This window comes from Schistocerca piceifrons, chromosome 1 (genome assembly GCF_021461385.2).
Source record: "Schistocerca piceifrons isolate TAMUIC-IGC-003096 chromosome 1, iqSchPice1.1, whole genome shotgun sequence".
Taxonomy (NCBI): Eukaryota; Metazoa; Arthropoda; class Insecta; order Orthoptera; family Acrididae; genus Schistocerca; species Schistocerca piceifrons.
The window spans coordinates 1022258076-1022279551 of record NC_060138.1 but is presented as its reverse complement, the minus strand read 5'-3'; positions in this window follow the sequence as shown (position 1 = coordinate 1022279551).

Below are 21476 nucleotides of genomic sequence, written 5' to 3'. Positions count from 1 at the left end.
AAGGGACTGTAAAAGACAACCTTTCGGAGTTCCTCAGGCATTATTTCCAATTGGTGGTTACAACTCGTCTGATCTATCACTGAAAATTATTTGAACTGTCTCATGTTGTCCAGGTTCTCTGTAATATTTGGTGTCAGTTGTGGATCCATAACTGCTTTAGCACTGAAATAGCGATAATCACAACAGAACCTGTACACTCTTGTACTATCTGAAAATTTTTCGGATTCAGTAATGGCTGGAGCTCCCCACGGACTATTACCTTCTTCTATTATGCCATCATTATATCGTTGATTAATGAAATCCTCCATTATTGGCTGTAAATGTTGCAGTACTCTGTATGGTTTCTGATACACAGGGGATTCTTGCTCCTTGGGAATCCTATGTTGCTTATGGATATTACCATCAATGGTAATCATGAGGATTGAATAAATATGCGAGATCAATTAATGGCTGCTCTATAGCTATCCTATCTTCTCTTTCCAAATACCCAACTTTTGTGCGTAATGAAGCTACACTGACCGTTTCCTTACGGTTAAGGTTCACAATTAACCTGCCGAAAATGTTCTCATCCAGAATGTCCAAACGGGCGATGAACAATTCTTCTGTTAAACTCACTTCAGGGTGGCGCCAAAATTATCCACGCTGGTATCAACTACATGTATCCCATCCACTTTGACTGCGCTAGGTAGCCGCGTGGTTTCGGGCGCCTTGCCACGGTTCGCGCGGCTTCCTCCATCGGAGGTTCGAGTCCTCCCTCGGGCATGGATGTGTGTGTTGTCTTTAGCGTAAGTTAGTTTAATTTAGATTAAGTAGTGTGTAAACCTAGGTTCCGATGACTTCAGCAGTTTGATCCCCTAGGAACTAACGACAAATTTCCAAATTCCATCTACTTTAAGTGGATGTGCAACAATGCTCCACGTAAAAATTGTGATGAAACTGTCCGCCTGCTTACCTGAGTGGTTACATGCTTGCCTAGCATACAACGGGCCCGGGTTCGATTCGTGGCGCGCTCGTGGACTGGGTGTTGTGCTGTTCCCCTCATCATTTCGTCCTCATCACCGGTACGCGAGTAGCCCAATGTGACGTCGACACCAATAAAACTGGCACTCGGCGGCCGAACTTCCCCGGATGGGGCCTCCCGGCCAGCAATGCCATACGATCATTTCATTTTTGTAACTAATCTAATTTGCAGTTATCCGCCAGTGGCTCTACCATATGAGTTGCAGACTCGCCACAGACGTGTGAGCTCCTGTGTCTAAAAATATTTGCTCTTACACCAATTAAACTACACTCTACGTCCACAAACGTTTTTGTAGCACTACAATTTACTGGGAGCGCTGTTCAGCGGATTTTCAGTCGCTGTAAGTCTTTAACGACTGATTCTTATGTCTGTGCGTATTCTGATTTCTCTTCCTGCAATAATATTTGCGGTGCACAACCACTTCGCACTTGTAATATTGTGACACACCTTCTGAATGTGGCCAGTGCACCTGCGACGCCTGTAGGGAAGATGAACTTTTTGTCCCGCATCCCTGTCGCCACATTCGCCTTTTATAGCTTCATGGATACTCTGATGACAGTGGCCAGGCCACGTCCTTCCAGTTCACACACCCTCCTCTAAATATTTGGTGGAAGCCTCTTCAAAAAAAGCATCCATTGTTCTATGCTTTGCTTTCTGAAGAGTAACTCTTTTTGCCTCATCGCTCTACATCAACTGATAGGTCTCAACTTTTATCTTCCTTGTGGTATCAAGAAAACTCCACCAACTTTTTCCAACTCTGACATTCCGCTCAGCTACTCATGAAAGTACCTCATATTGTATTGTAACAAATAAGCCCTCGGTCACAAAGATTAAGTCAAATTGACCTGGTTTCGACGCTACTATGAGCGTCGTCTTCAGAATTAGACTAACTGTACTAAAACCTTGCCCACAGTACGAGAAGCCCTTAGCGGCTCACCATCTGACAAGTGTTCATGACGTCGCCTTTCCGGCTGAGATCTTTTTTAATATGTGACTTGTAAGTACTGCATCTTTTCGAGTCAGTACAAACTTTAATTTTATTAATGTACTATATACCTAATGTTTTAGTACAGTTAGTCTAATTCTGAAGGCGACGCTCATAGTAGCGTCGAAACCAGGTCAATTTTGACTTAATATTTGTGACCGAGGGCTTATTTGTTACAATATAATTCTGACACGGTCACTGAACCTTAGCAGCTATGTTCAAAGTTTTAAACCTCATATTGCTCTGTTTCCTACAGTGCTGCATGAGATCTTTGTTAACCTTCTTGAATGTGTGCAGATTTATCAAGTTATTGTGATTTATCTCATGGCTTTGCTTCACACCTTTAGTACAATTAAACCATCTGCAATTGTCGTTTGTCTGTCAAGAGACCCATCCTTGCAACTGCTGGCAGGTCACCTTGGAGTGTCAATACATCGTCCTTCGTCTCTCCCGAAATAGCAGTAATCAGACTACCAGCAGTTGAATCTAATAAAAGTGCAGTCACATCGTGTGAAACTTTACCTTCCCTCACTTTAGCTAATGCACTCTGCATCTGAATGTTGCCTAACTTAAGACTTCTATTTGATATAATAAAGCTTTTTGATCTGCCAAAGATTGAAATGCCTCTTGCAAGTCAGAAATACTCTGATATTGTGGAAATTTTATCCACAAAAATTAAAAATAAAATACAGCAGAGAGAAAACAAACACATCAGCAATGTAGCCTCTGCCAGTAGTAACAGACCGTTACTTAGTCGTTGCATCTAATCATCACAGACCTTGACTCAGTACCCTGATTGGTAAAATGACGATAGCACCAGGATATGTAACACTTAACAGGTGCTATAAGTGCACAATGCACGCTGTGGCCCAACAGATTGCTCTGCATATATCTTGCTGTCCACATGTCAGCATAATCTTTCCTAGTATTCCCTCTGAATTGAAAAACGTATGCAGGTTCCTTCACTTTCAAAGACTGTACCTTCAGTTTCATTGTGACAGTCAGTTTCCTCAGCCATCCTCCTGCATGTGAACACCAGACAGGAAAAATAATGTCCACTCAACACATTCCACTGTCGAAATGGTGAGCTGGAGCTGGTGAAGACGTCCACATTCCGGCTGTTGGTAGAAGACAAAAAACTCTTACATCATTTCTAGAGACCAGGCCAGGGGAAGGTGAAGCTGGATGGGATAGGTGTAACAGGATGACCAAAGCGGGTGATGTGGTCGGGGCTGTAGGCGCGGCTAGGTAGAAGAAGGTGGCTAAGGTGGCTGTTTTCATCAATCTTCCTCTTTATTGTTGGTTCTTCCAATACATTTTCTGGTAGCTCAGCCCCATCACTTGTGTCGTGGTGGAGATGTGCTGATGCATGCAGCCCCGGGGAACGCAACGCCACTCTCGGTCAGCGGCTGCGCAGGCGGTAGGAGGTTAGCGGCATGAGGCGCGGCCCAGCTTGCAGACGTGGCGGTTCGTGACGACGCCGGGAGTCGCCAGTGCAGCAGCGGGCAACGCCCTCAGCTGGCCAGTCCTCGGGCACAGCGTCACTGATGACGACGACGTGACAGCGACCGAACGCTCAATCGGTGGAACCGAATGTCCACCTCTGTTGCCCTTAAATAGTGCAGGCCGCTGCTGAATCCGCCGGTTATGCGGCGGCGAGTTTATTAGAAGTTTCTCAATGAGTTAGCTAATGCAACAGCGCCACACGTGGCCCGCACCTGCGTAATTCTGCTAATGCTGCGTTCTGATGGCTGCCGCGCACGTACACACATACCGATGCTCGTTGCAAAACTGTGTTACCTGCATAACGCGCTGGCTGGCCTTCATCCGCCATTTGCTGTGAGGCTGGCGCATCACACACTGAAACACACTAAACCACAATTTTGCACAATATTTCCTAAAAATAACCCCTTGTCCTCTACATAAGGAAGCATGAATGGCAGTTCACCTCGCAAGGTGTGGATCATATGATTGGTGCAATGCATTATACTGCAGACCATCAAGGAAACAATGATGGTTGAATTAGTCCTTTTCTCCATAACAATTATAGCAGCGGAATGGAGCTGGAGAGGCAGTCAGTGGTCTCCACAATGTAAACGGCCATGGTGATGAAGGATGCCTTAGTCAGCAGTAGCTGGATAAAGGGATGGCACACGACATGTTCTCTCAAGCGTTGCCAGTTTCCAGAGAGCTGCTCTTGAGAGCAAAGTAGCAGAGGTGGTGATCTGAGGGGTAGTAGCCGCCAATGGTGGACAGTAGGAAGCCGCTACGCCACCTGGCTTGCTTCTACAGCTTGGCAGAAAGCATGACAGTAAAGGTGGGGACAATCTGTCTCCTCCAGCATGGCTGAAGACAGTGGTATGTGGCCACTGGCCATACTAGGCAATGAACAGCGGCACTGTTTGCTCTTTCAGTGAAGGCTGGACAGCAGTTAGGTGACCCAATATCAACCTCCATCCCACTTCGCCCCCCCTTCCCCCCCCCAAAACCTCCTCGTATGGCGACCAGTGACAGTTGGTATGTGACAGATGACATCTTCCAGCAGGTTGTCTACTGGTGGAAATTTGCCAAGTCGGTAGTGTCCAGTCTTCGTACAGGCAGTAGCCTGCAATCAGTTGATTGCAGCTTCTTCGTAACGGGACTGGTGTGGCCCTCCCTTCGGCTAGAGGCTGGTGATGACAGACTGTGTGCCTAAATTTGGTGGTATATATGCTAGCCAGGTCCACTGTCTTTTCTGAAACGCTGTTGGATTTTCCCTCTAAGCCAAGTTGCGAGGCCCAGCAATTGAGCAACTGTAATGTATCAGAATGTGTCTGAATTTTAATTTGTGATGATCAGAAAATAACAATGTATTTGAACGAATTCCTTTATTCTAACTTGAAATAAAGACCAGCAGTCAAACCACATGGGAGGCTGGTAACAGATTTTGTGGTCTCAAGCCTCAGTTAGGTGACGCTAAGAAATTGTAATAAATGATATGAAGTTAAATTCTACGTCTCACGTAAATCATTTCGTAGTCAGCACGTCATAAAAACCTGACTCTGCCAGAAACTAAACTACAGGCAACATCTTGAATGAAGGAGCTACAAAATTAAATGAGTTACACCACCATTCTTCCTTCCATCGCCTGTGAACAAGTTAAAGATTTATAAATGCTGTTCAACGTGGTAACGTACACTACAGGCCATTACAATTGCTACACCACCATAGATGACGTGCTATAGATGCGAAATTTAACCGACAGGAAGAAGACGCTGTGATATGCAAAAGATAAGATTTTCAGAGCATACACACAAGGTTGGCGCCGGTGGCGACACCTACAACGTGCTGACATTAGGAAAGTTTCCAATCGATTTCTCATACACAAACAGCAGTTGACCGACGTTGCCTGGTCAAACGTTGTTGTGATGCCTCGTGCAAGGAGGAGAAATGCGTACCATCACGTTTCCGACTTTGATAAAGGTCGGATTGTACCCTATCGCGATTGCGGTTAATCGTATCGCGACATTGCTGCTCTCGTTGGTCGAGATCCAATGACTGTTAGCAGAATATGGAATCGGTGGGTTCAGGAGGGTAATACGGAACGCCGTGCTGGATCCCAACGGCCTCGTATCATTAGCAGTCGAGATGACGAATCTTATCCGCATGGCTGTAACGGATCGTGCAGCCACGTCTCGATCCCTGAGTCAACAGATGGGGACGTTTCTAAGACAACACCATCTCACGAACAGTTCGACGACGTTTGCAGCAGCATGGGCTATCAGCTCGGAGACCATGGCTGCGCTTACCCTTGACGCTGCATCACAGACAGGGGCGCCTGCGATGGTGTACTCAACGACGAACCTGAATGCACGAATGGGAAAACGTCGTTTTTTCGGATGAATCCAGGTTCTGTTTACAGCATCATGATGGTCACATCCGTGTTTGGCGACATCGCGGTGAACCCACGTTGGAGGCGTGTATTCGTCATCGCCATACTGGCGTATCACCTGGCGTGATGGTATGGGGTGTCATTGGTTACACGTCTCGGTCACGTCTTGTTAGCATTGACGGCATTTTGAACAGAAGAACCACGCTACAATTCGACCTTTATCAAAGTTGGAAACGTGATGGTACGCATTTCTCCTCCTTACACGAGGCATCGCAGCAACGTTTCACCAGGCAACGCCGGTCAACTGCTGTTTGTGTATGAGAAATCGGTTGGAAACTTTCCTCATGTCAGCACGTTGTAGGTGTCGCAATCGACGCCAACCTTGTGTGAATGCTCTGAAAAGCTAATCATTTGCATATCACAGCATCTTCTTCCTGTCGGTTAAATTTCGCGTCTGTAGTACGCCATCTTCGTGGTGTAGCAATTTTAATGGCCAATAGTGTAGTAAGTTCATAGTCCTGTCGGTACTGTGAGGGTGTCGCAACTTCTCCTTTCAGAAGTCCTGTCCTGCGACGTCCACTAGGTCAGGTCGCTGAGTACAGGCTCTTGCATACTGAGCTGGGCAGCTAGTTACAGAAGTGGCCTGCGATGCTATCTTTATGAGGTCGTTTTGTTGTCATAAGAGCCATCCCTTCTCCAGACAGAACCATGGTGCAAAAGTTCGGTGACGATGATTGTATCATTGTACCCTGTCATAAAGTATCTTTTATGAGGCAGTGATTTGTGGACAATATCGATCTTGAAATGAACTGGCTGCTAAGAGTGCTGATGTAAACCCAGTGGAATACCTTTGGGATGAGTTTGAACATCGACTTCGCTGCAGACCCCAGTTTTCAACATCGCTGTCTTTTCCATTTTCGGCTCTCGAGAAACAATGGCCTGCCAGTTCTCCATTTCCATCCAGACAAATCGCATCCCTTTGATCAGTTAGTGCATTTGCGTCTGCCATAGGCTGTCGATTATCGGTAAAGTGCTGATGGTGAAGATACAAGGTTACCGACTACTACTCTTTAACTCAGTGCCACGAATTCCTCACCTTTGCCAACATCTGTGTCTCAGAGTAGCATTTGTAACCTGCGTCCTCAGTTATTTGCTGGATATATTCCACTCTCTGTCTTCCTCTACAGTTTCTGCCCCCTACAGCTCCCTCTAGTGTAATGGAAGTTTTTCTCCGGTGTCTTAACAGATGTCCAATCATCCTGTCCCTTGTCAGTGTTTTCCACGTATTCCTTTCCTTTCCTTTCCGATTCTTCGCAGAACCTTCTCATTCCTTACCTTAGCAGTCCACCTAATTCTCAAAATTCTCCTGTAGCACCGCATCTCAAATGCTTCTATTCCCTTCTCTTCCGGTTTTCCCACAGTCCATGTTTCGGTACCATAAAATGCTGTGCTCCAGACGCACATTATCAGAAATTTCTTCCTCTAATTAAGGCATATGTTTGATATTAGTAGACTTCTCTTGGCCAGAAATGCCCTTTTGCCGGTGCTAATCTGCTTTTGGTGTCCTATTTGCTCCGTTCGTTATTGGCTATTTTGCTGCCCAGATATCAGAATTACAATACTTCGTCTATTTCGTGACCATCAATCCTGAAGCTAAGCTTCTCGCTGTTCTCATTTATGCTACTTCTCCTTAGTTTCGTCTTTCTCTGACTTACTCTCAATCCATATTCTGTGCCCACTAGATTGTTCATTCAGTTCAGAATATAATGTAATTATTCTTCAATTTCACTTAGGCATCAATATAATCAGCGAATCGTATCATTATCCTTTCACCTTGAGTTTCAGTTTCACTCCTGGACGTTTCTTTTATTTCCATCATCACCTCTTCGATGTACAGATTGAACAGTAGGAGGCAAACACTACACCGCTGGGTTACACCCTTTTTAATCCGAGCACTTGGTTCTTGGTAGTCTATTTTAATTATTCCTTCTTTGCTCTTGTACATATTGAATATTAACCGTCTCCCTTTCTATACACTCATATACTTTCTCTATCTCTTCAGCTTCAGCTTGCGACACCGGCATGTATACCTGAACAATCGTTGACGGTGTTGGTTTGCTGTCGATTCGGATAAGAACAACTCTATCACTGAAGTGTTCACAGAACCGCACTCTCAGCCCTACGTTCCTATTCATAACGAATACTACTCCCAAAATACTATTTTCTCCCGCTTTTGATACTACCTACAATCATCTGACAAGAAATCTTTGTCTTCTTTGCATTTCACTTCACTGCATTTTCCTTTTCAGATTTTCTAGCTTCCCAACCACGTTCAAGCTTTTGACATTCCACGTCAGACTCGTAGAAATTTATCATTTCGTTGGTTATTCAATCTTTTTCTCATTGTCAGCTTCCCCTCGGCAGTCCCCTCCTAGAGATAAGAATGAGGGACTATTCCGGAACCTTTTGCCAATTGAGAGATCTTTTTTTTTCAGTTACACAGCCACATACCCTGTGGATATACGTCGTTTGTCTTTAATGAGGTGGTTTCCATTGCCTTCCGCATCCTCAGGCTGTTAATCATTTCTGATTTCACTGCCCCGGCTGCTGTGGTCGAGCGGTTCTACGCGCTTCAGTCTGAAACCGCGCGACCACTACTGTCGCAGGTTCGAATCCTGCCTCGGTCATGGATGTGTGTGATGTCCTTAGGTTAGTTATGTTTAAGCCGTTCTAACTTCTAAGGGACTGATGACCTCAGATATTAACTCCCATAGTGTTCAGAGCCATTTGAACCATCTTTCTTTTTTTTTATTCCACTGCCTTTAGGGGCAGCTTCCTACCCCAAGGACAAGAGAGGATCCCGAACCTCGTCCGCTTCTCCGCTCTGTTTGACGGGGCCGTTGGCAGAATGGAGGTAGCATTTTATGCCGGAAGTTTTCGGCCGCCAAATGCTAATTATTGATCAAAATTTAAGCGGCGGCGGGTTTCGAACCCAGGGTCAATGACGTTTTGGTTACTAGTCAGGGACGCTAGTCCTGACCATGGGTACACATTTGTGGATTATTACACATCGCGTTTTCTGTGGGATTGTGCCAACAGGGACAAGAGTCCAGATAAGTGAAAACGGATCGGTTGCATTGAAAACACATATCACGTGGATGGTCACGAATATAAAATTTATGGACGCAGGAGACACGATATACCACTAGGGTCGCCAGATTAAATAAACAAAATTACCGAACACTGCCTGGCGAAAGGATTTCTTGAGCCGAGGGCTGAGGGAGAAAACAATAAAACACTCAGTAAACATTAAAAATTATATTTATTATGTTTAGTTATAGCTTTGAACAAACTTTTGTTGCCGGTACCTTTAATTTTTTGTAAAAGTCGTCGCATATTCCAAACTTATAACTGGAATGAATTCCACCTTCTGCTTTTACCTTGTCGACATTCGGTTTGTTTCTATCGTCGGTTCATTAAATGATTTCTGTGACTGAAGATCCTTTCCACATAGGTATTGCTGCATGGAACGCTATTATCTTTCTCATAACTTTTTTGTCTTAGGCGTTTCATTTCCGTTTGCGCTCTTTGGTTGGCTATAAGAGCTTACCTCATTTACTTTTAACATTCCTTGTTTAGCTTTTGCTAGGAAAAAATAATCGCTCTTACGTTATTCAGTATCCTCTTTCAATGTGACAATAATATTATATAATATTTTTCAGTGTTATGCAGATCAATAAAGAAATGTGTGATATGAATGAACTCTAAAAATATTGAACCTCTCATATCGGTACCGAACACAGAGCACGGAGCTGAAATACCGAACAGTTCGGTAAAGAACCGAACCCCTGGCAATCCGGGATAGCAACCACTTTGACCCACAAGGCATAACGGACCCTGTGCGAGATCTTTCAAGTACATGGCAATTTCAGTTATAAAGCCACAGTAATTGAAATCCTAATAATAAAACGTGATAGCGGTTTGATTTTCGGATATGTACTCAATTTGATCACCACTACTGTGTACTTTTTACAGTCCGCTTGTGAAATTGCTGTGTTAATCCTGATACATTATGTCCATAAAATATGGACCAACTCTTCAATGTTAAACAAATAACCACGTCACAAATAACTAAACTGTTAAACAGCACATTTGGGAGTGACGTTCTTAACTAATGAACTCTCACAGGTTGTGTTGACTGTTTTTTATGTCCATAAACAAAGGCGTTAACAAGAACGAGTTAAAATGTCTCGTTGCAGTGATTGTTGGTGGTCGGAACTTCTCTTCTTAGGTTACATGTCACTTTAAGGTAAGGAACATGTGTTAACCCTTTTCCGATCGATAGCTCGCGCCGCGTCTCCTGGAACACGATGCTTGGCGTGAAGGGGCGTGGCACTTTTGCCGCGAGTGGCGTTGAGGCTATTTCTCCGGGAGAGGTAGTGAGTGAAGTAACACGGATAGCGCAGGTCTGCAAGGCAACGGGCTGCCTGTTTCTTGTACCACCTGTGTACCTGTGTGACTTCCAAGTTTTTGTTCTACCACCTGTGCGTTTTCCAAGTTTGTCTGGCAGAGCATCTTCCGGTCACGAGAAACGTGCACCAGAAACCGAAGGGGACACATTATTCCTTTGGACTGCTTGGCGTTATGTATATGTTCAATGTGTCATTTTTCCACGTGTTCAATTTTTTTTTGCTTTTTCTTTATGACCTGGTACGTTGTGCACTAAACTGTCAAGTCACAATCTTTAGTTATTTGGAGCCCTAAAGGATATTCGTCTTATGGGGGCAAATCTTGTTGCATGTTTTTTTGGTGGGTTATACTTCCAAGCCAAGCTTGTATTTAATGTAGGTGAGGTTCACCAGCTAACCGTTCGCGTCTCCCTTACACCTACAATACTGCCCATTAAAATTTCTAGACCAAGAAGAAACGCAGATGATAAACGGGTATTCATTGGACAAATTTATTATACTAGGACTGACATGTGATTCCATTTTCACGCAATTTGGGTGCATAGATCCTGAGAATTCAGTACCCAGAACAACCGGCTTTGGCCGTAATAACGGCCTGATACGCCTGGGCATTGAGTCAAACAGAGCTTGGACTGCATGTACAGGTACAGCTCCCCATGCAGCTTCAACCCGATACCACAGTTCATCAAGAGTAGTGACTGGCGTATTGTGACGAGCCAGTTGCTCGGCCACCATTGCCCAGACGTTTTCAATTGGTGACATGAGAATGTGCTGGCCAGGGCAGCAGTCTAACATTTCATGTATCCAAAAAGGCCCGTACAGGACCTGCAACATGCGGTCGTGCATTATCCTGCTGAAATGTAGGGTTTCGCAGGTATCGAATGAAGGGTAGAGCCACAGGTCGTAACACATCTCAAATGTAACGTCCACTCATCGAAGTACCGTCAATGCGAACAAGAGGTGACCGAGACGTGTAACCAATGGCACCCCATACCATCACGCCAGGTGATACGCCAGTATGGCGATGACGAATACACGCTTCCAATGTGCGTTCATCGCGATGTCGCCAAACACGGATGCGACCATCATTGATGCTGTAAACAGAACCTGGATTCATCCGAAAAATGTCGTTTTGCCATTCCTGCACCCAGGTTCGTCGTTGAGTACACCATCGCAGGCGCTCCTGTCTGTGATGCAGCGTCAAGGGTCACCGCGGCCATGGTCACCGAGCTGATAGTCCATGCTGCTGCATACGTCGTCGAACTGTTCGTGCAGATGGTTGTTGTATTGCAAACGTCCCCATCTGTTGACTCAGGGATCGAGACGTGGCTGCACGATCCGCTACAGCCATGTGGATAAGATGCCTGTCATCTCGACTCCTAGTTATACGAGACCGTTGGGATCCAGCACGGCGTTCCGTATTATCCTCCTGAAGCCACCGATTCCATATTCCGCTAACAGTCATTGGATCTCAACCAACGCGAGCATTAATGTCGCTATACGATAAACCGCAATCGCGATAGGCTACAATCCGACATTTATCAAAGTCGGAAACATGATGGTACGCATCTCCTCCTTACACGAGGCATCACAACAACGTTTCACCAGGTAACGCTGGTCAACTCCTGTTTGTGTATGAGAAATCGATTGGGATCTTTCCTCATGTGAGCAAGTTGTAGGTGTCGCCACCGGCGCCAACCTTGTGTGAATGTTCTGAAAAACTAATCGTTTGCATATCACAGCATCTTCTTCCTGTCGGTTAAATTTCGCGTCTGTAGCACGTCATCTTCGTGGTGTAGGAATTTTAATGGCCAGTAGTGTATGATTTCCGTTCCGTGGTTCTTTTGAGTATTTACAGTTTCCGCCTTGGACGTGATTTGAAGCTGAATCTCAGTTGACCACTGAACCTCTTCGCAATCATGTGTAAGTGGGGGGGGGGCCGGGGGGGGGGGGGAGGTTGCCCTGGCCAGTTACCTTATTAACTGTTAGCGACTTGTTACCACCGTTTTGTCTACGCTCCCAGCGTGTAATCTTATGACTTAAGTTTTTAGTTCCTCAGGCTATCATTGTATGTTGTACCTTGGGTCCTGTACCCGCTGGTTGCTTAGTGGAGGATTGTGGTCATCAGCGTATCGGACGTTCCCTAAATAATTTCGGTGCCGTTCGTCCGGACCACATTGCCGATGAATGGTGGTTTCATATAAAGCAGCTTTAATTGTTTTAGATTCGTTTTAAATTACTCCTTTCAGGTAAACTTGAATTATTTGATGTATTTTAGTCAGACACATTCTGGAGATGTTGACGCCGTCCCTGTTTTAAATACTGTTTTCCTGTCATGTTATACTTGTTATAAAACACTGTTACTTGTTCTTAAATTGTTTCATCTAATTGGATGATTTTGTCTTAATACGTCAAGGTCCTGTTGCCTAATTGGTAAAGCTACTTCACCTGAGAATACGAATGACATTCAGTCCTTACTTTGCCTGGTGTTCCATTCCCAGGCAACCTTACGCCAGCAATGCGTACCAGAGACGTATTACATCTCCCGACATTGTGCATAATGCGCGCCAATTTTATTGTTTGTAAATCGTTGACCCTCATTTCATTCCCAAACTGAAAGCGTCATATAGATGGATACAAATAACTTCTGTACTGTATAAAAACAACGTGATACCTCTCTTGTTATAATGGTTGCTGGAAATGAAACTTGACTCCACCAGTACCAACCAGAATTAAAGAATGGCACCATCTCTAGTCATCCAACACAAAGACGTTCGGAACATAGCAGTCTATAACGAATTATGTATTCATATTTGACTGGAAGAGCGCAGAATCTTGAAATTAACGGTACAGATAGTCTGCATAAATCAGCTGAGTCCTCTAATTGTGGAGGTATCAAGGATGGTGTTCCACAGGGTTTAGTCTTGGGTCCCTTATTGTTTTAATATATGTCAATGACTTACCACTCTACATTCATGAAGATGCAAAGTTAGTTCTTTTTGCTAATAATATAAGGATAGTAATCACACCCAACAAACAAGAATAAGCTGTGGAAATCGTAAATACTGTTCTCTGCAAATGGACTCTCACTAAATTTTGACAAAACACGGTTTATACAATTCTGTACAATAATAACACTGTTGATAAATATAGAGTATGAGCAAAAGTCTGCTAGTGATGCAGAATATTCAAAATTTCTGGCTGTGTGCATTGATGAGAAATTGAACTGGAAGAAACACATCGATGATCTGCTGAAACGGTTAGGTTCAGCTACTTATGCTATTAGGGTTAATGCAAATTTTGGTGACAAACATATCATTAAATTAGCCTACTATGCTTATTTTCATTCACTTCTTTCATATGGCATCATATTTTGGGGCAATTCGTGATTAAGAGAGAAAGTATTCATTGTACAAAAGTGTGTAATCAGAATAAGAGTTGGAGTCCACCCAAGATCACCTTGCAGGCATTTATTTAAGAAACTTGGGATATTCACAGTACCTTCGCAATACATATATTGACTTATGTAATTTGTTAGTAATAACCCATCCCAATTAAAAATAACAGCGAAGTACATGTGTACTGGAAGAGAGGATGATCGTCACTATTGTGGGTTAAAATCTCACTTCAGCCCAGAATGGGGCAAATTAGGTTGCCAGAAAAATCTTTGGTCATTTGCTAAATAACATTAAAAGTCTGACAGACAGCCAATCACCTTTTAAAAGCGAATTAAAACAATTTCAGAATGACAACTCCTTCTGCTCCATAGATGAATTTTTAGATATATAGTAGTAACTGCAAAAATATTAATTAATTATTTAGTGTAAAGAAAACTTACCCTCAAGTGACACGTTCTATATCATTAAGAAATGTTGTATTCATGATCGATGGAACAAGTATTATTATATTTATGCATGTATGTATGCTATATAGATCCTCTTTTGATACAAGGAACTAAACATCACTAGGAATAACAATCGCTTGCATATTAAATACGGACCTCCCAGGAAATTGTCTTCAGCTTCCAGTGAAATCGAAACGGCGTAAGGTATTTATTTATTTATTTATTTATTTACACGTCAAGTTCCATATGACCAAATTGAGGAGCAACTCTCCAAGGTTATGGAACTTGTCAGTACATGAAATTACAACATGAAGGTAACAACAGATAAAAATAAATGTTTATGAACCCGGAAAAAGTCAGTCCATAGGTTTAAGTAAACGCCATCAACAATACAATAAGAATCAGCTTAATTTTTCAAGAACCTCCTCGACGGAATAGAAGGAGTGACCCATGAGGAAACTCTTCAGTTTCGATTTGAAAGCGCGTGGATTACTGCTAAGGTTTTTGAATTCAAGTGACAGCTTATTGAAAATGGATGCAGTAGTATATTGCACAAATTTTTGAACAAGAGTTAAGGAAGTCCGATCCAAATGCAGGTATGATTTCTGCCGAGTATTAACCGAGTGAAATCCGCTATTTCTTGGGAATAAACTAATGTTGGTAACAGGAAACGACAATAAGGAATATAGATATTGAGAGGCCAATGTCAAATTACCCAGACTCGTGAACAGAGGTCGAAAAAAGGTTCGTGAACTCACACCACTTATTGCCCGAACCGCCCGTTTCTGAACCAAAAATATCCTTTTAGAATGGGAAGAGTTACCCCAAAATATAATACCACACGACGTAAGTGAATAAAAATAAGCAAAGTAGAATAATTTTCAACGATCACTCACTTCTGATATCGTTCGAATAGTAAAAATGGCAGTATTAATTCTTTGAACAAAGATCCTGAACTGGGCTTCCCACGACAGCTTACTATCTATCTGAACACCTAGAAATTTTAACTGTTCAGTTTAACTAATCACATGCCCGTTCTGTGAAATTAAAAGTCAGGTTTTGTTGAATTGTGTGTTAGAAACTGTAAAAACTGAGTCTTATGTGATTTCGCTTCAGTTTATTTTCTACAAGCCATGAACTTAGATCATGTACTGCACTATTTCAAACCGAGCTACACAACATCCTTAACTACCAAGCTAGTGTCATCAGCAAACACAAATATTTTAGAGCTATCCATAATTCTAGAGGGCATATCATTTACATAAATAAGGAACAGGAGTGGCCCAGCACTGATCCCTGGGGCACCCCCTCCCCCTCTTGACAGTACCGCACTCAGACCCCACATCACAGCCGTTATCAGCATTGTGAATAATGACTTTTTGCTGCCTGTTGCTAAAGAAAGAGGCGAACCAATTGTGAACTACTCCCCTTATTCCGTAATGGTCCAACTTCTGGAGCAATATTTTGTGATCAACAGAATCAAATGCATTAGTTAAATCAAAAAATATGACAAGCGTTTGAAACCTTTTGTTTAGCCCATCCAGTTCCTCACAGAGGAAAGAGAATGTAGCATTTTCAGTTGTTAAACGACTTATAAAGCCGAACTGTACATTTGATAGCAAATCGTATGATATAAAATGATTTCAGTAACTTTTGCAAACACTGGTGGCATAGAAATAGGTCTAAAATTATGTACATTATCCCTTTCTCCCATTTTATAAAGCGGCTTTACTACTGAGTACTTTAATCGCTCAGGAAACTGACCATTCCTAAAGGAAAAATTACGAATATGTCTAAATACAGGGCTGACATGTGCAGCACAGTACTTTAATATTCTGCTAGACACTCTATCATAACCATGAGAGTCCTTAGTCATCAGTCATTTAATTATTGACTCAATCTCTCTCTTGTCTGTATCACAGAGGAGTATTTCAGACATCAATATCGGAACGGCATTTGCCAAGAAAGTTATATGATTTCCCGTGGAAACTAAATTTTTATTTAATTCACCAGCAATGCTCAGAAAATTATTGTTAAATACTGTACATCTATCTGATTTATCAGTAACAGATATATTTTTACTGCGAACTGACTTTATATCGTCGACCTTGTGCTGCTGACCAGACACTTCCTTCACAACTTACCATATGGTTATAATTTTATTCTGTGAATTAGCTATTCTGCTGCAACATTACGACGTACGTTTCCTTACGCTCCGCACTATTTGCGAGAATCATAGACCTGTAGTTTGAACGACTTCGACATCCACAAACCCAACACACCTTCCACCGAGTTCTGTATGAAAAATTCACGGGAGTCTCCACTGTGATGAAGAACTGTATCGCGGGTTGCACGATTACTTGCGTAGATTCTTGAAGGGGGGAGGGGAGAATTCAGGCGCTTCGTAAGCGCTGAAGCACACTAACTAAGAGCGGGGAAAATTAAGTTAAAATATATTGCTTTGTTCCAAGTGTTCGGAATAAGTTATATTTAAAAGTAATGATTTCACTTGAGTCACTCTTCGTTATGTTTCAAGCGAATCATACATGGCGATATAACGACACTAACAAAAACTGAAGGAAATTAACTGAAGGTGCCTTTTATAAAATAGCCACGAAACATAAATTAATCAGAAGATCGCCTATTTCTGTTATGTTATTTGCTCAGCTAACAGCAGTCAGCCGATGAAGTATGTGAGGCACAAACCACAGATCATATAGGCTATCCAGGGACACAGATATTATATGCCTTAACTGGGGGCTCAGCATTAGGATCCACAAACTTTCACACAGCTGAACGGATTAAACTCGGAACCTGAATATGGGAACAGTTCGCCGCCAGGAACTGTTTCCAATTAAAATGATTTTAACTAAATTTGTCACTTTAATAAATACAGACCTCGAGGCTTCTACCCTTTTGCTCTTTGATGGCTGCAGTATCTTTTATGTTACCGTGACAGGAATAAAAATAACATTCAGTTGTGACTGTCGATTTTAGTTCGCTAACTCTGGATCGCAGAAGCGTTTCAAATTACAGTGCCGACCTATTTAAACCGATATCAGTGGACTGCTTTGTTTGAAATCTCAACTTACGACTCATGTATGAAATTTTCAACTTTTGAAGAGTTGCAACTTTCCTGAGCTGTACTTGATGATAAAGTATTATTTCAATATGCAAAATATCAATATCTTTCGTTTGCTCACCGGTCGTTCATGAGAAAAAATAGTTTACGAGTAATGTTTTTTAACCTTCGAAAATGCATGTCAGGCAATTGATGTCTCATAGCAAACTTTTCAGTAAGTATTTAAAAGAACAGTAATATATTTATCCATAGGTCACTCTTGGTCACAGCCCAAAAATTGAGAATTTAGAATTATTGTTGATTGCTTAAGGCATCGAGTGTCCCTGAATTGATCTGTTAGGATGGAATATGTTTAAGAAGAACCTGAGGAAATTTATCAGCAGTCCAGATGACCATGACTGTAATGAAAAGTAGATATGATAGTGAATAGGAGCATAAAGAGAAATGAAGGAATGGCGTCTTTACTAAACAATTTGAGAGTAACAGTCCGTTATTGGCGAAAGCAGCATATAATTATATGTTACAGTTCTATCAAAACCAGTAATCTCAAAATGTCTGATAAAGCACAAGAAGCCGTGGCAGCAAAGGAAAGATATAGGAACAGGAAATATTTTGTTACCTTACAGCTGCATTTTGTTTCGTGGAAGTTTATACCATTTGAGATCATCTTGGTAAACTAAGCGTCAGATATATCACTAGAATTCTAACAACTCGTGACTATCTTTTCTTTTTTAAATTATAGTGGAGTAAATGGAAGTAATTCTAAGTAACCGTGACATACTGATTAAATGAGAGTTCTAAATTACTCGTGTAAATATCTTTAATGGTGTAAATATGAGTTAGAAAATCTGAAAAGAATTTTTTATACATACGAATTATGTGGACTTGCACATGACCACAATGTCTGAACATCATTTTGAACTATGGTCTCTCCTCCTCAAAACTCACCCCTCCCTTGATTATAAGTTTGTGACTTCAGAGAAGGTGAGCGAACGCCAATAATATTTGCAACATTACTAACTGCTCACATAATTGTAAGTTTTGCGGTCTCATTGGTGACTAGTACTTTTGTTTCAGTTCATTTTAAAAATGTAAAAGTAGTAGTATGTAGCTGTAGTAATAACACGTAGTTCAAGCGGTTTTTATGATTCCATACCTCAACCGGTAGAAACTTTGTAGTCCGACTGTCTGTCCGACAGTTAATACCTGTTTTTCTCAGGAACGGGTGGAGATATCAAGTTGAAATTTATGTCAGGTGACTCCTTGGCAGTGTAAAAAGTTTAAGCTCCTAAGTCAATGAAGTCTAAAGATACATGTATTTACATCAAACATTTTGAAAACTCACTCATCAAAACCTATAGTGTACTTCCCGTCAACCTGTATTCATAAAATTTGGCAAGAAGCAAGGTTTTACAGTACAAGCAAAGGAAAAATACTAAGTTTAATTTTTAATTATATCATGCTATTTTTTTCATTTGTTTTCCGTCTGTCTGTTTGTCCTTCTCCTAAGCCACCTTTTTCTCAGGATTGGTTAGATGTATCAACTTGCAGTTTATGTAAAATATTAACGTCTACAGTCCCTTGGCGCTAAAAATAATTCAAGCTTCTAAGACAATGAAAACACAAGATACGGCCGCTTATGCCACATGTTATGATACTTGCAAAATCACCCCTGAAAACATAAATTAATTGTCTCCATACATTTCGAGCCTGGTTGTCTAACCGTAAAGTGCATGCGTGGAGACCAAGACGTTCCGGGATCGAATCTCGGTCGGACCACGGGTTTATAACTCTTCGTTTAAAACTAGCATTCGCCTCTCAACAACGTGAGGAGTCATCAGAAACAACTCGTGGTACGAATTCCACATTGAACTTTTCCCCGCTAGATATCTGGAATAGCTTAGGAACCCCCAAGTCGGCGAATCGGCGTCCAATAGAAAACTTGCACCAAGCCGTGAGCCTACAGGAATAATTATTATGTATATACATAAACAAATTCATATGAACCGTCAGAGCTCGAGCCCTACTCGCAATTGTTAGGTTTTTCTACTGCTTTGACAAAACAGTCTTCGCTAATTTACTTTTTTTTTTTTAGTGTAGTGGGACTTCTCGTAGTCAACTGGGGAGATTCTGAGTTAGGGAAAATTATTACATTATGAGATTTCACTCTGCAGCCGAGTGTGCGCTGATATGAAATTTCCTCGCAAATTAATACTGTGTGCCGGACCGAGACTCGAACTCGGGACCTTTGCCTTTCGCGGGCAAGTGCTCTACCAACTGAACTATCCAAGCACGACACACGACCAGTCCTCAAAGCTTCAATTCTGCCAGTATCTCGTCTCCTACCTTCCAAACTTCACAGAAGCTCTTCTGCGAACCTAGAAGCTTTTCTGCGAACCAACCAGCTTTGCTCCCAGTGTGGTCCACCGCCGCCTCCTCTGCCTCCTCCAGGGCCCGACATCGAGATGTGCCTTCCACTCCTCCCTGGGGGGGGGGGGGGGGAGGAGGGGGGAGGTCTGCTGTGTCCGCAACTTTGGCCATCGTAGAGTCTTCTGCATCGACTTCCCACTTTACATCCAACCATCAGGCGTTGTCTGCATCAAGGGGTTATATTCACCAGGAAAACTTACGTCGTTTGTGTTGTCAAAACAAAGACTTACCGGCGGCCAGAACACAACACTCCACCAGGTCTCTACCAACGGCCGCCAGGGACCGCTACCCGTTCGCGGAGCCTGCAGAACAGCTTCACCAGTGCTCGCAGCTAGCTTAGGAATCACTCTGCTATGCAAGGCACCTGATCGCAAATAGTTCCGGCAGATGCGTACGCCAACGGGCTTCATAAGGCGGCGCACTGCCGACAAAAGGCAGCTCGACGCACCGGCAGCCTTGGCCATACGCCTCTTCTAGCTGGCCGATCTCATGGTAATAGTCGACGAATCTCTCGACGTTGTAGAACCGTTTGTGTTCGCTCGCCGTGAGAGTCGGGACTTATAGTTCATTTTTGGAACACAACTTACGACCAGCTTAGAGACAGAAGTGATGACACGTTCTGCAAGACCTGACCATCATTTTGCAGGACAGTGCTCAAGCACGTACAGTGCTAGCTGTTACTGATTTGTTTGATTGATGGGGCTGCTAAGTGCTATACCACCTACTGCATTCCCCTAACTTAAGCCCTTGTGAGTTCAACTCGATTTTTAAACTGAAGGAAACACTTCACGGCTTTCGCTTCAGAACTGCTACAGATTCTTTGATCAATAGGCCGCGCCGTTCGAACTGTCAACACAACTGGCACTGTTAAGAGTATCCTACGACTTCGACATCGCAGGCAAATGGCTATACACAATGCTGGTGACTACTTTGAAGGTCAGTAAAACTTTGAAACACGTATCTATTTTGTAAGAGCTGCAAATAAATAGTTGCCACTATTAAAGTTCCAACCCTCGTAGAAATAACCTCAGGGGTATACCCAGGAATTTGTCAGGAACCTTGAATTTGGTTAGGTGGTTGTCTGATTTGGGGGAGGAGATCAAACAGATAGGTCATCGGTCCCATCGAATTACGGAAGAATGGGGAAAAAGGTCGGCTGTGCTCTTTCAAAGGAACCATCCTGACATTTTCCTGAAGCGGTTTAGGAAAATCACGAAAAATTAAATGAGAATGGCCGGACGCGGGGTTAAACCATCGTCCTTCCGAACGCAAGTCAAGTGTGCTATTTTCAACACAAACTTTTGTATTTTTAAATGGACACCCCCCTGTTGACGCTTGAAATAAATGAAGCACACCCCCAGCGCACGTCCTGAGACTCATGGGTGCACCTCACGCTGTCTATGTCAGGGGCTCACACAATGGGAAGGTATGCACAATCCACAAAAATAAACAAGTTACACGTTCAACGCAAAGTTACGTTTTTCAAAGTAAATTTATGTTTATTATAGCGAAATCACAACTAGAGCTACAATTAGAGATAACTCACTTGAATTCACTTTTCTAAACACATTTACTAGTACCCTGTTGCCCACGGAAACTGTATTGTTGCGCATTACACCCAGCATAGGAAATATACCTACATCTTGACCAACGAAACTGTGCCACGTCAACATATGTTCGAAGTGTCCTCCGTTTGCACCAATACACGTTTGCAGACGGATAACGAGGGAGTGTTACAGAGGTAGTAGAGTTTCCACAGATACTGCCGCACACG